Source organism: Saimiri boliviensis, chromosome 14 (assembly GCF_048565385.1).
Source record: "Saimiri boliviensis isolate mSaiBol1 chromosome 14, mSaiBol1.pri, whole genome shotgun sequence".
Classification (NCBI taxonomy): Eukaryota; Metazoa; Chordata; class Mammalia; order Primates; family Cebidae; genus Saimiri; species Saimiri boliviensis.
Genome location: NC_133462.1, coordinates 51,115,072 through 51,132,331, shown reverse-complemented (window position 1 = coordinate 51,132,331; position 17,260 = coordinate 51,115,072). Strand labels below are relative to the sequence as shown.

Below are 17,260 nucleotides of genomic sequence, written 5' to 3'. Positions count from 1 at the left end.
TTTTAATTTTTATTTTTAGTAGAGACGAGGTTTCACCATGTTGACCAGGCTGGTCTCAAACTCCTGACTTCGTGATCCACATGCCTTGGTCTCCCAAAGTGCTGTGATTACAAGTGTGAGCCACCTACTGAGTATTTATTATGCGCCAGCTACTATTCTAAGTGTGTCACCTATACTATCTCATTTAATCCTCTCGACACTCTTAGGAGATAGGAACTATTATTATCGCATTTTACAGAAGAAGAAACTGCGGTAGCCCGAGGTTAAAGAATCCAAGTTCTCATGGCTAAAAAATTGTTGATCCAGGATTTGAACCCATGCAGTCATAAGAGCCCACACTTCTAGTTTTTATGCAGAGAGTAATGGTGTCACTCTGCAGTCCACCCCCTTATCCCTTGCCAAAAGGCAATTCACTCCCTTCCTGGACAAAAATCATACAAATCTTTTTCCCTAATCAATTGGGAACTTCTTCAATGTCGCTGCTTGTCCGTTGTCTAGTGTCTCATCTCTCCATATTCAAAGCCACTGTGACTGACCGACTGGGTGGGGGTGTTTAGGAAAGACTCAAGGGCTCTCATCCTGACTCTGCTCACACTGATTTTGCTGGCGTAGAGCTCTGAGACCTCCCAGGGAGCAGGCAGTTTTGCTTTCTACCCATCAGCCCTCCAACTTGCAACCCCATGGCCCTGGGAATAAATCAGTCCTCATATTTGTTGGCTGGAGCAGGGGAATCTGCTGGGTTCTTGGCCACAGCTACTCCCTTTCTCCCTTGTAGCTCAAAGCCTGCTTTAAAGCTGGGGCCACCTGACTTCCTTCTGCCTTCTTCGGCAGACCCTGTAAGTCCCCAGGCCAGGAGGCGGGGGCCTTGAGCTGCAGGGAGTTTGCAGTGGGTTCTGGCTGAGGGTCTTCGTCCCATTCACTCTCTTCAGGTCCGGTCGCTTCCTCTTTTCTCTTCTTCCTCCTCCTCCCACTCCCAAGTCCCTGGAAGGAGGAGGAGGGTCGTCGGCAGTCCGGAAGGTGGGGAGAAATCACTTAAGTTACTGAGCACCTACTATTCGCGGGGCACTTGCGGGGCATCCCCTCTCCTCTGCACCTAAGAGTTCCAGCTCAGAGAGCATGACAGTTCAGTGGGGTGGAGAAAGAAAGGAAGTGGGTGCCCGGGGTCAGAAGTCCGGTGGAGAGGCTGGCCCATCCATCTGCCCCCTTCTAACTGCGGCTGAATCAGCGGTACCCGGACGCCATGTGGGGGAGGGAGGAAGCCCGGCCTGGAAGTGGCGGTGGCGGGTTCCCGAGCAAAGGAAAGGCTCGATTGTGCAAAGGCTTCCTGCCCTGCCAGCTCGCGGCTCTGCCACCGAGCTGCCGCCTTTCTGAGGCCAGCCTGGGAGGCGGGGCGGGAAGGCGAAGGCAGCAAAGGGTTACGGGAATAGCTTTCCAATGACAAAGTCTGGAAGGGACCCATGCCTCCGCCCCTCTGCGGGTTAAACTGGCACAGTGCAGGGGGAGGAAAGCGAGGGCGATCGGAGCGGATCCTCTCCTCCCGCCCGCCCCCGACCGCCGGGTACTCCCCTCCCGGGCCCGCCGTGGAGGCAGCCGGCGTGTGCCTGGGGCAGCGGGTCACGAGGCTCCGCCCCGACCGCCGGGCCCGGGGGGGAGGCACTTTGTTCAGGTTGCCGCCTCCCTCCTCATTGTGGGACTGGGGCCGCCGGCGGCCCTAGTGCGGGGTCCGAGGCCGGAGCGCGCGGCGGACGCTGAGCCTGGTGCGAGGGGCCGAGGCGGCCCGGGGAGCCCCGGGAAACTTTGTGCTCGCGAGGAGCGGACCCCGCACCCGCGCTGCCCTAGGGGATGCGCGACTCTGCGCGGCGGCGGCGCGGACCCGGAGCCCGAGCGGGCAGGCGCTCCGGTGAGTGGCCGGCGAGGGGAGGTCGCGTGGTCGCGGCGCTGGGGGTCTGCAGCTTCCCATTTTGCTGGGCTCGGCTGGCAGGTCCTGCGCGGCCAAGACCAAGGCCCGGGGTAGGGGAGGTTGGTGTCCGGGGGAGGCTGCTGGCTGGGCTCGGGAGAGTCGCTGGAATAAATAACTACTTAGATGATCGCGGCTTCCCAGCGAGGTGTGTGCCCCTTCGACCACTACCGGCCCGATTGCGCGTTTGATTCTGGAGTTGACTCGCGGGGGAGGGGCTGCCCAACTTCAGTCCCTCTGAGCCTCAGTTTCCTTGTTGTGAAATGCCTGCAATTTAAAGTGCGTTGAGATCTTATCAGCAGACACCAGGTGCTGCGTTCTTATACTCGCACCCACACGACCTGCACGCACCCTACCCGCACTTCTGCCGTTCGCTGAAGCAAGAGTTAACTCCTCCCATCCCAGCAGGAGCCAGAGGAACAGCTGGGGCGGGTGACCTTGCGGGCCTTCCAGAAAACGTTCCCCGCACCCCCGGGATGCGGCGAGAAGCGCCCTGCCGCCAATCTCCTGGGGGCCGTCCTCTCTGGCGCCCGCCCAGCGCGTCTGGGAGCAGAGAAAGTGGTTTCGGAGGACAGGGGAGGGAGGAGAACGCAGAGGTTGGGTGAACACGGGGAGCTCACCTGAGCGCTCCCGGGTCTCGGGCTCTTGTCCTTGCTAATCCTCAGAGCCGATAAAAACTGGTCATAGGATAAAAAAGCAGCCAAGTCTGCAGCGGGCAGAGAGGGGAGGCAGGAACTGGAGAGGACGCGAGTTGCGGGTGGCGGGGGCGATGTGCAGGGGTGACGTCCACCCGGCAGAGAGGGTTCCTTGTCCCCCGGAGCCGAACACAGGAAAATCAGCTGGTGAGTCAATGGGACTTTGTTAGGACAGTCACAGGGCGCAGCTGGGGCCGGCTTAAGGGAAGAGCTGCATCCCCCCCTTGATAACATGCTGTTGTTTATCTGGCTTCCTGTTTCAATGATTGGGATACCATTGGCTCGTTCAAATTCAGTGCTGAGAAGCCTGTGGCCACGTTCGTTCACTGTGCAAAAGCAGAGGGCTTGCCTGGGTTTTCATTTGCCGGCTAGCTCTTGTTCCCCCTACATGAGGTCCCCGGCAACTCACTTATAATGGGGCTGGAGATTTCCCACAATGGCCTTCCCAGGTGTAGGATCTGTCACTGCAGAGACCTTGGATCCCCTCAGGCCAGAGATACACATGACTCCAGCTTGCTTATGAAATTTACTTTTATCCTGTTTTGACTTTTGGTTGGTGTGTCTTTGGGATTGACCTAAGAAGGGAGACAGAGGGAACAGGTCTATGGATTTCGTCTTCTAAGATGAGCTTCCTGGTGGTACATGCTTTCACCATTGGTTTCTATGGGAAGTTTTCAATCAGTTTGTAGTTTTCTACCTGGCTGTGTTGCCAACCACCTGGATGATCAGAGAGCAAATAATTGCTCGTGTCTCTGTCCTGGTTTTCACTTCTGTAAAATGGAACCAGGGAACATTGCTACTGTTGGAAGAATGGAGAAGGTTCTTCAGATTTGGGCTCCAGCCCCTAGTGTCTATTTCCTGAACTTTCCAGGTGAAAGAGAACAGCATTTCCAGGTGAAAGAGAATACCAGGTGAAAGAGAACAGCATTTCCAGGTGAAAGAGAACAGCTGCTAATCTGATCTTCTCCAGCAGTTTATCTGAATTTCCTTGGGGCAGGTCTCACATTCTGCTTTGCATTTTTTATTTTCGTTGATTGTCAGTGAGCCATGCTTTGTATTTTAGATCTTTGGGTGTTTGTGCACATGCCTATCTCCCTGCGAATACCTTCCAGCCAAACACCCTATCTGACCACCCACAACACTCGGCACACAGTAGGCACTTTATAGATGTTTGCCAAATTAATAGAATTGGGAAGAAAAACTAAGTAGCACTCCGAGGCCTCCCATCTCACTTAAGTGCCCATTTATTCATCCTTTGGAAGTTGATTTGCTCCCGCAGATCCCCTCCACCTCTTTTCCCCTCAAAAGGTAGTCCATAAAAATGTGTATTTGCCCACAGGTGAGTAGGCAAGCTTTGAGTATTTGAGCCTTTTCTGGAATCTGGCTTCTCTGGTAAGCCTTGGTCTGGGCTAGGTGCGGTGACTCACGCCAGTAATCCCAGCACTTTGGGAGGCCGAGGTGGGTGAATCACCTGAGGTCAGGAGTTTTAGACCAGGCTGGCCAACATGATGAAACCCCATCTCCACTAGAAATATGAAAATTAGTCAAGTGCAGTGGCGCATGCCTGTAATCCCAGCTACTCAGGAGGCTGAGACAGAAGAATTGCTTAAACCAGGAAGGCGAAGGTGGCAGTGAGCCGAGATCACACTATTGCACTCCAGCCTAAGTAATGAGAGTGAAACTCCATCTCAAAAAAAAAAAAAAAAAAAAAAAAAAAGAGTGCTATTTTTTTCTTGCCTTGCCTAATCTGGCCCCCTCCTGAGTCCCCGTGAACCTCTGGTATCAACTCAGTTTGGGCCCAGTAGAAAGAAGTGGTCTAGAATAGAAAAGTCTCCTATCCAACGTTTACAATTTGTCTCTCTTTTCATCTTCCCATTTCCAATCAGTGTCACTTCCCTCTTCTTTTAAAGTTCTTTTGAATTCGTGAAGGGTTTGGCTTTTAAGAAAAACCAGAATGTCAAAATTAAAAGGATCTCTGCGCCTCCCAACCCCTGATCTTCTCTCCTTTACAGACAAAAATCAAGGCCCACTGAAGGGAAGGGATAGGCTCAGATCTACACTGCTGGGGTGCTGCAGAAGCCCACCTAGAACACAGAGCTTCTGGCTCCCAGTGTAGGGCTCATTCCCTTTCAGCAAATCGCTGGGAACTTTTCTCTTCCTAGTGTTTCCGTCTCAGCAGATGTTACTTAGCTGTTAGCAAGAAAGAGGAACAGAAACACAGCAAGAGTTAAGAGAGCTATCTCTGTGAGGGAGCCACCTTTCAGCTTTTAGAGTCTTTGGAACATGGAGAGCTAAGAAATGTGGCAATACTTGGCAAACACTTCATCTTTCTGGGCCCTAGTCGCCCTAAAAAGATTATAATTAAAAACACTTTTAGTTCCTTCTTTAACTTAAAAATACCCCACAAAAACTAGTCTAGTGAAAAACACCATCCACAGTAAACAGTTTCCTGGGCCTAATAAGTCCCCTTAACCTCCCGGAAAGGCTGACTGAGACCTGATTTCCTCCAAGAGGCCTGAGGTTTTGCTTCCCATCTTCCTGTGACTCTTGAGACGTGAAGGGAGGCAGGATGGCTAAGACCCAGGCCACTCTGACCTGCCTGTGGATGTGGTTCAGCTTCTTACACATGTCCTGTGCCGTCCACGTTACCATCCCCAGCAAATCTATTTGCTCTACTTAATATGAGATGCAGTAACATGCATAAAAAATTAAAGGCACTGATGCATGTGCCTCCGCCAAGGACCGTTACTAACGAGATGATTCCACTTCAAAAGCCTGCAAGATTGTTCTGATACCCAATCCTCATATGCTCTGAAAGCTTTCATAAATGGAATTGCTTCTTAATTTCCTTTTTGGCTTGTCCATTACTGGTGTGTAGAAACACAGCTGATTTGTGTGTGTTGATCTTGGGCCTTGCAATTTTGCTGAATTTATTAGCTCTGGGAGCTTTTTTGTTTACGGATTCTTTGGGATTTTCTATCTATAAGATCATGTCAACTGTGAACAGAAATAGTTTTACTTCTTCCTTTCCAATTTGAATGCCTTTTATTTCTTTTTCTTGCCTAATTGCTCTGGCTAGAACTTTCAGGATAATGCTGAGTGGCAGTGGTGAAAGCAGGCATCCTTCTCTTGTTCTTGATCTTAGGGAGATTTCTTGATTTTAGCCTTTCATGAGTGAGTGTGATGTTAGCTGTGGGCCTTTCATAAACGGCCTTTATTGTATTGAGGAAATCATCTTCTATTCCTAGTTTTCTAAGCATTTTTTTTTTTTTTATCACAAAAGGGTGTTGAATTTTATGTCAAATGCTTTTTTTCTGTATCACTAGAGATAATCATGTGGCTTGTTTTTTTTCCTTTGTTGTGTTAGTGTGGTACATTACATTGATTGCTTTTCTTATGTTGAACCACCCTTTTATTCCTGGGATAAATCCCTCTGAAGGTTTTTGTTTTCTTAATCTGAAAAGTTTTGTTTTTTTTTTCCTCCCCTTTAAAAAGACAATAAAATAGGTAGGGCTCGGTGGCTCAAGCCTGTAATCCCAGCACTTTGGGAGGGCGAGGCGGGTGGATCACGAGGTCAAGAGATCGAGACCGTCCTGGTGAACATGGTGAAACCCTGTCTCCACTAAAAATACAAAAAATTAATCTGGGCATGGTGGCACGTGCTGTAATCCCAGCTACTCAGGAGGCTGAGGCAGGAGAATTGCCTGAACCCAGGAGGCGGAGGTTGCGGTGAGCCGAGATCGCGCCGTTGCACTCCAGCCTGGGTAGCAAGAGCGAAACTCCTTCTCAAAAAAAAAAAAAAAAAAAAAAGACAATAAAATTTGACTAAGTGCTAACGTTCTACATTTGGGTGGTTGGTGTATTTACTTATTCTTTTCTTTTCTTTCTTTTTGAGAGAGAGTCTCTCTCTCTCTCTTGCCCAGGCTGGAGTGCAATGGTGCGACCTCGGCTCACTGCAACTTCCGCCTCCCAGGTTCAAGCAATTCTCCCTGCCTCAGCCTCCCGAGTAGCTGGACTTACAGGCGCCCACCATCATGCCCAGCTTATTTTGACGTTTTTTTTTTTTGTTTGTTTGTTTGTTTGTTTTGAGACGGAGTTTCGCTCTTGTTACCCAGGCTGGAGTGCAATGGCGCGATCTCGGCTCACCGCAACCTCCACCTCCTGGGCTCAGGCAATTCTCCTGTCTCAGCCTCCTAAATAGCTGGGATTACAGGCACGCGCCACCATGCCCAGCTAGTTTTTTGTATTTTTAGTAGAGACGGGGTTTCACCATGTTGACCAGGATGGTCTCGATCTCTCGACCTCGTGATCCACCCGCCTCGGCCTCCCAAAGTGCTGGGATTACAGGCTTGAGCCACCGTGCCCGGCCTATTTTGATGTTTTTAGTAGAGACAGGGTTTCATCATGTTAGCCGGGCTGGTCTCGAACTCCTGACCTCAGGTAATCTGCCTGCTTTGGCCTCCCAAAGTGTTGGGATTACAGGCGTGAGCCACCTCACCTGGCCTTAATTATACTTTTTATTATAATTAGCGTACTTTAAACATTTTTAAATTGCATTGGGTAAATATGTATAACCTACAATTTACCATTTAAGCCACTTGTGAATGTACAGTTCAGTGGCATTAAATACATTTGCATTGTTGTATAACCATCACCAGCCGCCACCTCGGGAACATTTTTACCCTCCCAGACTTAAACTCTGTACTCATTAAAGAGTAACTCTCCGTTCTCCTTCCCCCCAGGCCCTGGGAACCACCATTTTACTTCCTATCGCTATGAATTTGTGAACATTTTTTAATAACTAGAAATTAGGTATTAAAGGGTTAAAGGGCATTATCTTCTTGCCTTTCAATTTCCCGCTAACTCCCTCCAGCCAGAGGGACCATCACTGGCCCCGATGCAGAGAGGAACTGATTCCCGGTCATCCCGAGATTCAGAGGGCACCACGCCCAGCCTCAGCTCGGGCTTCATTTCCTCTAGCTCAGGGGTTCTGCATCTTGGTTGCACATTAGCACCACCTGGGGAGCTTTTAAAAATGACTGATTCCTGGACCCATCTCCAGAGATTCAGCTTCACTTGGTTTGGAATGTGGCTTCAGTGTCTGTCATTTTTAAAAGCTCCCTACGTGATTCTGATACACTGTGAGGGTTAGAACTACTCAATGGTTGAGCTGATTTACTCCCTGGAACCCTTGACCGGTCACAGCTTTCAATGACGCAATTCCCTCCCCATCTGGTCAGTAATACTGACCCACTTTACGTCCCTTCCCTGAATTTGTTTTTTTTTTTTTTTTTTTTTTTGAGACAGAGTCTTGCTGTGTCGCCAGGTGCCATGCTGGAGTGCAGTGGCTCGATCTCAGCTCACTGCAACCTCCGCCTCCTGGGTTCAAGCAATTCTCCTGCCTCAGCCTCTCAAATAACTGGGACTACAGGCGCACACCACCATGCCCAGCTAACTTTTTTCTATTTTTAGTAGAGATGGAGTTTCACCATTTTGGCCAGGATGGTCTCGATCTCTTGACCTCGAGATCCACCTGCCTCGGCCTCCCAAAGTGCTGGGATTACAGGCGTGAGACACCGCACCCAGCCCATCCCTTCTCTGATTTTAAAATCCATTTGTAAATAGTTTAATTCTACGGAAGTTGGCATTTACTCTTTCAAAGTTGGAAAGAACCTTATGTGTCATGCAGCCTTTTCTATTCCAGATACATTAAGTCCCCCAAAAACATCCCCCGCAGGAGGTCATCAGCTTGGACACCTCTGTTGCTGGGGTACTCCCATCAATACTATGTTGAAATCATCTTATTCCCTATTTGGACAGTTCTGTCTTTCAGAGTCCTCCTTATAGTAATCTGTCATGGGTATGACTTCCAACCATTGGCGAAAGATACCAAAAGCTTAGTGGGCTTCACCACAGTGCATCCCTGAATAAGGTGGAGGATATTCAAAATTAGTCATGCAGAATAAGTGTGATTACCTGCAAAGTGTCAGCCTTTCAATATTTTTGGGAACAACTACCATGTATCTGTCCCCATCTTTTCTTCTCTGGTCTCAGCAGCCCCATTTCCTTCAGCGCTTCATTGATTGTGTCCCATGTATTTTCAAGGAAGACAGATATATGATGATGTAATAGCAAGATTGTGGACCATGACATAACCGAGACTTGAAGTCAAGGTTCAAACATTGGCTTGGCACCTGAAGTCCTTAGCAAGAAGAGCATTTAGGACGTATTGGCAACTGAAATCACGTCATCATTGCTGCACTCCGTGTGATTTTAGGCAGGCCATGGAACCTCTTAGAGACTCTGTTTCTACCCCAGGAAAAGTGGAATGAAAATGCCTTACTCCTGGGACAATGTTTCCCTACTTCCCTCTCAACCCCTTCCCTCTCCTCCTCGACACTCCACACCCCGACACCTGCAGCAGTGATGCCTGTGATCTGGAAACTTCAAGAGCGCGATTGCACGAATCAAGTGAGACCATGTCAGACCTGACTCAGTCTCTGGGAGGCTCAATGTGTGTGCTCAGTAAATGCTAGATTTAATCTTTTTTTTTTTAGAAGAGTCTCTCTCTCTGTCACCCGGGCATGTAGCTTTTTTTATTCCAGATACATGTTAGCCAGGCTGGTCTCGAACTCCTGGCCTCAAGTGATCCTCCTGCCTCTGCCTCCCAAAGTGTTGGAAGTTACAGGCATGAGCCGCTACGCCCAACCTCATCCTGTTTCTTACTCACCTGCTTCATTATACTCATCACTCTTAAAATGCTAGTTTCTCCTGTTGGAATGTGTCCTGTCCAGAATGAAGTGCAGCACTTTACTCGTGAGCTTACTGGCACACATCAGCCGTAGGCAGGTCACCTATTTATTACCAGATAGACAAAGCAGATTTGCCTTTCAATTTGTAGATTGCCCCTGAAAACCTGAGCACTGGGCTGACTGGATAAATGAAGGCATAAAGGAACGAGAGTCTGACTGTATCTTTGCTCTTTAGTTTGTTGTTTAGTTATTTCATCATGTTTTGATGTTAGCGAATTTTTTGGTAGACTTCGAGCATAGCATAGAATAGGTCCATAAGAAATTACTGCAAGAGTCAGTTACCAGTGTCTTTTTCCCAGTTCATTGGTGCAGATAATCGAGTTGACTGGGAAGGAGTATCTAGGTTCTGGGTGGTGCCAAGATACCAGCTGCTCTCTTCCTGCTTTCCCTTTAACAAAGGAGAGCCAGCTGATGAGACACACAGTTAGGGCGCCCCAGCCAGGATCCACGTGAAGCAGCTGCCTGCCTTGTCTCTCATCTGGGACCATTCTGTAAGGCCCTCTGGCTCTCCCACCCCTAAGCTTCAGGAGGAGGCTGGACTGCGCGGCACAACCTGCACTATTGCGTGCTGCCCATGGACCCCGGCTTTCTGCGCTCTTCGTCACCCTCTGGGCATAGTCCACTTTACCAAGGAGATTTAAGAAGGTGTCAGGAGCACTTACCCCTACCTCACTGGGTGAGACTGTGGAAGCTGCACCCTCAGGGCCCATGCCTAGTTCCCAAAGGGAAGGGAAAGACTGCATGACATTAAGGTGCTTTCCTGTGGTGCAAACTCCGTGCCCCACCCCCCACCCACACACAAGGTTTATTTCGAAAACTGTCCGACAAGTAGAGAAGGTGAAAGACAGACTAGTATGAACATCTACATTCACTGATGGCTGACACTTTGCTAGACTACGCTCTGTGTCGATCAATCTACGTCATTCTTTTCTGAGCCATTTAAAAGTAATTTGTTGCCAGGCGTGGTGCCTCACACCTGTAATCCGAGCCTTTTGGGAGGCCGAGGCAGGTGAATCTCTTGAGGTCAGGAGTTTGAGACCAGCCTGGTCCAACGTGATGAAATTCCGTCTCTACTAAAAATAGAAAAATTAGCTGGGCATGGTGGCGGGTGCCTGCAATCCCAGCTACTTGGGAGGCTGAGGCAGGAGAATCACTTGAACCCAGGAGACAGAGGTTGCAGTGAGCTGAGATCGCACCACTGCACTCCAGCCTGGGAGATGGAGCGAGACTCCGTCTCAAAAAACAAACAAAAGTAATTTGTTGACATCATGATACTTAACCCTTCGACGCTTAAGCATGTTATTTCCAAAGAACAAGAATATTCTCCTACAAAACTACAGTACTGCAATCATACCCATTAATACTGGATTTAACAGAGTTGCCTAATATATGGCCACAATCAGATTTTCCAGTGGTTTCCCACATGCCTTTTTGAGAGTGCTATATACTTCTTATCAATTCATACCCTGCTGAGTTGGGGTGTAAATTGAAATTTTCTCTCCTAGCAAAAGGGAAATAGGGTCATGATCCCTAAAATTAGGATAGTGAGCCACAGGAGGAGAAGCCCTTTGATTTATATCATTTCATGTAATCGTTACAACAGTTTAGTGAGATAGGTACAAGTATTCTCTTCATTTGACTGGTTAGGAAATTGTAGTTCAGAGAGTTATCTAAGTTGCCCAAATAGTACGAGCCATTATTACCACTCCATGCTGCATGTCATGTAATCATGATGGGAAAATAAAAGGTTACATTTGTAAAAACCCTTCATCATTCGCATTCTGCACATTCTGTATCCTCTTCACTAGGTCTTATGAAGTGTTCGAACATGCTATGCTGTCCTCATTTGACAGAGGAGGAAAGTGAGGCTCTAGGACTAGGATTTAACAATATTTATGTAGTCATGATCATGTAACTGACATTTACTGGTAATCTTTAAGCAAAGCTCAATATACTTAGTTGCAGTTGCTGGGTAGGCTGTAAGTTGCAATCAGTAAAGGTGTCACTGCCAAGGCAGGAGGATTGCTTGAGGCCAGAATTCAAGACCAGCCCAGGAAACCTAGCAAGACCCATCCCCCAATCTATACAAAACATTAAAAAATTAGCCGGGCATGATGGCGCACACCTATAGCATGGTCCTCCTGCCACAGCTACTTGGGAAGCTGAGGCAGAGGGATCAATCACTCATCCCAGCCAGGAGCTTGAGGTTGCAGTGAGCTATGATTCTGCCACTGCACTCCAACCTGAATGATAGAGCAAGACCCCAACTCTTAAATAAAATAAAAATAAATAAATAAATGAATAAAGGTGTGACTGACTGAAGAAGAGAGGTGGAAGAGGAAGAGGGAAGAGGAAGGTCTCGAATATTTTCCTCTGATACCGAGGGGATTCAAGAGTCTGTCAAAGTGTTAAAAAACAAGAGACCAAATTTTAAGATCAAAGGTACAAGATAACCCCTAAAAGTAACTAAAGTCAAATATTAGTAGAAAGAGAAGGAGAAAGAGAGTTGGGTTTAGTGTAAGTGCTCGAAACTCTTCTAACTTTTTTTTTTTTCAGACGGAGTTTCGCTCTTGTTTCCCAGGCTGGAGTGCAATGGCGCGATCTTGGCTCACCGCAACCTCCGTCTCCTGGGTTCAGGCAATTCTCCTGCCTCAGCCTCCTGAGTAGCTGGGATTACAGGCACGCACCACCATGCCCAGCTGATTTTTTGTATTTTTAGTAGAGAAAGGGTTTCACCATGTTGACCAGGATGGTCTCGATCTCTTGACCTCGTGATCCACCCGCCTCGGCCTCCCAAAGTGCTGGGATTACAGGCTTGAGCCACTGCGCCTGGCCTCGTCTAACTTTTTTAGTAATGATAGATGTTGTCTAAAGGTGACACAACAGGGAACAGCTATGAGTATCTTATCTAGAGTTTATGTGGGTAACCACCAGAAGAGCTAATAACAGAAAACTATTTCGACAATAGAACAGAGTTGGGAAAAGGTGGAACAGGAAATGAGTGCTTGTTATTATAAGGTCTTCTGTACAATTTGATGGTGACCACCCATAATAGCAGTGGGAAGGCAGGCTTTAGATTCAGATATTGATATTCTAGTTTTCTTTCTCTTTATCTCTCTCTTTCTCTTTCCTTCTTTTCTTCTTTCTTTCTTCCTTTTCTTTGGTTGAGACAAGGTCTCACTGTCATCCAGGCTGGAGTGCATTGCAACCTCAACCTCCCCAGGCTCAGATGATCCCCCCACCGCAGCCTCCCAAGTAGCTGAGATTAAAGGCATGCACCACCACACCTGGATAATTCTTGCATTCTTTGTAGAGACTGGGTTTTACCATGTTACCCAGCCTGGTCTCAAACTCGGGCTCAAGTGATCCACCTGCCTCAACTTTCCAATGTGCTGGGATTATAGGCATGCGCCAACATGCCCAGCCTTCTGGTTTCTAAATACACAGAGGTGAGCAGGACAAAAGGGCTGGACTTGGGGAAAGCTTTTCTGCAATTCGAAGCAGAGAGAGGACTGTCTTAAGACCTGGGTGTCTGCTGGGCCTGCTCACCCAGAAAGAGCCCAGGACACAGCATGCCCAGGAGGATGCACCCACACCCTACATCCCATGTGAATAGCTAATTTTTTGTCATAATTTAAAAAATAAAATTAAAATTTTATTTATTTATTTATTAAGAGACAGGGTCGGCCGGGCGCAGTGGCTTAAGCCTGTAATCCCAGCACTTTGGGAGGCCAAGGCGGGTGGATCACGAGGTCAAGAGATCGAGACCATCCTGGTCAACATGGTGAAACCCCGTCTCTACTAAAAAAATACAAAAAATTAGCTGGGCATGGTGGCGAGTGCCTGTAATCCCAGCTACTCAGGAGGCTGAGGCAGGAGAATTGCCTGAACCCAGGAGGCGGAGGTTGCAGTGAGCCGAGATTGCGCCATTGCACTCCAGCCTGAGTAATAAGAGTAAAACTCCATCTCAAAAAAAAAAAAAAAAAAAGAGACAGGGTCTCAGTCTGTCACTCAGGCTGGAGTGCAGTGGCGCCAACATGGTTCACTGCAGCCTTGACCTCTGGGACTCAAGTGGTCCTCCTGCCTCAGCCTCCTAAGTGGCTGAGACGACAGGCACCTGCCACCACGTTTGTATATTTTGTAGAGACGGGATCTCACTATGTTGCCCGGGTTGGTCCCGAATTCCTGGCCTCAGGATTGCTTCCCACCTTGGTCTCCCAAAGCATTCAGATTACAAGTGTGAGTCACCATGCTTGGCCTATCATTTCACTTTGAAAAGTATTTGGATATCCGCAATTCGTTTATTAGTAATTTTAAATTGCTATTTCTTGGTAACCCTGAACATATGCAGAAATTACTGGATCAGAAGAAAAATTTTACCTATAAGTTATTTTCTTTTTTCTTTCTTTTATTTTTATTTTTGAGATGAGTTTTGCTCTTGTTGCCCCAACTGGAACACAATGGTGCGATCTCAGCTCACTGCAACCTCCACCTCCTGGGTTCAAGCAATTCTCTTGCCTCAGCCTCCCAAGTAGCTAAGATTACAGGCATACACCACCACGCCTGGCTAATTTTTTGTATGTTTAGTAGAGACGGGTTTCACCATGTCGGCCAGGCTGGTCTCGAACTCCTGACCTCAGGTGATCCACCATCCTAGGCCTCCCAAAGTGTTGGGATTACAGGTGTGAGCCACCACACCCAGCCTAAGTTATTTTCAAATAGAATACATTTTGGTAAAAGCTAAATTTAAGTATTGAAGCAGTTGACACAATGTTACATTTTATTGATGTTTAATTAAATCTTGATTAACTTCAATTTTGCAGTTTTATGTTTGTATTTTGGAGCCCAGGGCCTCTGAAAAGCTCCTCCGCTCTGACCCTTCTGTCCTGGGAACAGGTGGGGTGGATGGTCTATGCAGGTATGGCCCTGAAGGTGTCTCTCAGCAGGTATTTGAGACCCACACCACTCTGGAGCAGTCACAACCTGACCCTGAGGTTGGAGGTTGCTTGCCTGAAGTCCCACGACCAAAATCCCATCTTACTATGAGAGTTCTTCCTTCACTGCAAGAGTTCCTCTAGTCTAATGTACGGTCCGTGCTGAATGATTTCATATCCATCATCTCATTTACTCTTTATGGCAACCCTATGAGGTAGGCCAGACAAAAATTTCCCTTTCTGTAGATGTCAAAATCAGACTCAGAGAGGCTAAGTAACTTACCCAACACCACATAACTTTAGGGAATCACTTGGGGAATCCAAGTCTTCTGACTCCTAGTCTTTGTCGTCCTTTTCAGTACACTCCAGGGTCATGTATAGCAGAAGGGACCAGGGGACTGTGTCTTTCTTTTTTTTCCTAAGAAAGGGTCTTACTCTTTTGCCTAGGCTAGAGGGCAGTGATGCAATCATAGCTCACTGCAGCCTCAACCTCTTGGGCTCAAATGATCCTCCCACCTCAGCCTTCCGAGTTCCTGGGATTACAGGAGCACACCACCACACTTGACTAACTTTTACATTTTTTGTCGAGATGAGGTCTCACTATGTTGCCCAAGCTGGTCTGGAACTCCAAGGCTCAAGCGGTCTCCCCATCTCAGCCTCCCAAAGTACTGAGATTACAGGCATGAGCCACCTCGCCCAGCACCGCCAGTGTCTTTAATGGCTCATAGAACTTAAGCACAGACGCTATGTCTGCTATACAAATGCAGAAGACATATTGAGCTTTTAAATTTACTTTGCTATTGCATTTATTTTGACAAGTCCTTAAGATTTATTTTTCAATAAAAGCTACTTTAAAGTACATCATTAACTTTATCATTCCCGTTCACTTTTACCCAGTCAAAGAAATAATGTAAAAATGTTATGTTTTGAGTTCTGTTTCTCATTTTCTCATCAGAGTTGAAAATTACCATTGTGCATGAATTCAGGCCTGTGTTAGGTTGGCAACCCATTGAAACTCCTCTGGTCTGGAGCTAATCAGCTGGCCCCTCCCAATTTACACATCGCCTGTGAGATCCAGTGCCTCTCTGTCACTCATTACCAGTCTCTTTACCAAACATCATCACAAAGACGCCACATCACCCCTCTGAGTCATTTCCCCACTTCCTCTTGCTGGCCATGGCCAGAAAGAAATCAAGGGCCGCAGGGAGGCCTAGAAAGTGACCGCAGAGTTGGGGGTTGGCTGTGGGAAGTGGAGGGGAAGGGCCCCTGCTGAACCGACCACAGGGACTGTGACAAAGACAAAGGTCTCTGTGTTTGGGATGACAGGGTGGGGCCAGATGCCGAGTTGGGGCTGGTGTGCTGATAGTCTGGGAGAGGCCTCCCAGGGCAGAGGAAAGTCCATAAGGCCACTCAGTTGGCTGCTCTTAGCACTTGGAAGTAGCCTAACTGGGTCCTGGCACACAGTAGGGGCTCAGCAAACATTTGTTGATTGATTACTTGGCAAGGTGGTGGGGGGTCGGGGTAAGGGATGCCTTTAAGCTGGGGTAGGTAAAAGGAATGTTCTTTCCCTTTCTCCTGTCCAGGGGAGCACTGTAGGTCCTGAATTTCCCTAGCTTGTTTAGAGGCCACCTCTTTGCTTCCTGGACTCTCCCCGACATTGGGCCTCCGGGGCCTATGAGGTAATAGAAAAGGCACAGGCTTTGGAGTCATCCTGAGCTGGGTTTCTACAACCTCCCTGGGCCTCAGTTTTCTCATCTGTAAAATGGGGATGATGATACTCAAGCCAGGGAACTGTGAAGATCATCCTCGAAGGTGTTAAGCACCCTCTGGCTTAGAGCCAGTGTTGGTCTTTCTCATGATCTTTCATCTGGATGCTCTGTGGCTTGCCGCACCCCCATGTATAAAATAACTCCTTGATCCACTGAGGATACATGCTGGACAGGCGAAGGGATGGGGCGAAGCCAAGGAGGCCTCCAACGTTCAGCCCCAGCCATGCAGACTGCACTTCGGGGTGAATTTATCCCAAAAGGGATGTTTGCCTACTGGAGAGGGGGACGATTCCTTGTCTGCAGGTCAGATGGGCTGGTTGGAAGGGCTGTCTGTGGTGCTGGCTCTAAGATATATGGTCCCTCGGGCCCCTCTGAGCTCCAGACTGTAGTCCTCCAGGGGATGAGGGGGGCGGAGTGGCCTGGGGTTTTGTTTGGCAACGCTGGCCTATTATCTGGCCCAGGCTGTGTTTCCAGGGCATTATAAATAGCACCCGCTTTGCTCTGGAAGGAGGAGTCGCAGATGTGGCGAAGGCAAAGTATATGGGAAGGTGGGAGATTTGAAATGATAAACTCGAGGCTTGTGGGCCAAAATACAGGCTGGGGCCATCTCCATGGCAATAGGACTCCAGGGAGGGCTCAGCCTGGATACCTCTGAGGTGAAGGCCCGACTCACAAAGCCAGACAGAGCCTGCGCTCAGTGGCCCGTGGGCCAGGGCTGCCGGCCCTGTGTGCTCCCATCTGCCTCTTTGCAGAGAGCCTGGGCTGCTGCCTAAACCCAGCCAGAGGAGGGAACAGAGCTTGAGCCAGATTTCAGGTCTAGAGAGAGAAGCGGGAGAAAATGTGAGGGTCTGTTCACCTGCAGCCGGCGGGCCACTGTGTGTTCCAACCGAGAAGGAGGAAATCCTTTTCTTTTATTCTATTCTGTTCTATTTTAATTGAGGTATAATTTACAAACAGTGAAATGAACAGATCGATGTGTTTTTGACAAATGAATACACCCATGTGACCCACACCCGATCCAGATAGAGAACGTTTCCATCAACCCACAGTTTTCCTCCTGTCCCTTTTGTCAGCGCGCTCCCGCCCACCGTCT

At 48.3% G+C, this 17,260-nt stretch overlaps 1 protein-coding gene across 5 annotated transcripts in view; it reads left to right on the top strand.

Moving 5' to 3' along the window:
• The first annotated feature begins 1,495 nt into the window (after positions 1-1,495).
• Positions 1,496-17,260, top strand: part of NAV1 (neuron navigator 1) — a 279,966-nt gene continuing 264,201 nt past the window's right edge. For 3 of the 5 annotated variants that reach the window (XM_074385049.1, XM_074385048.1, XM_074385044.1), the window contains exon 1: positions 1,496-1,900. The gene's annotated coding sequence lies outside the window, so the exon portion shown is untranslated. The remainder of the gene's footprint in view (positions 1,901-17,260) is intronic. The other 2 variants (XM_074385047.1, XM_074385050.1) reach the window with 2 other exon arrangements.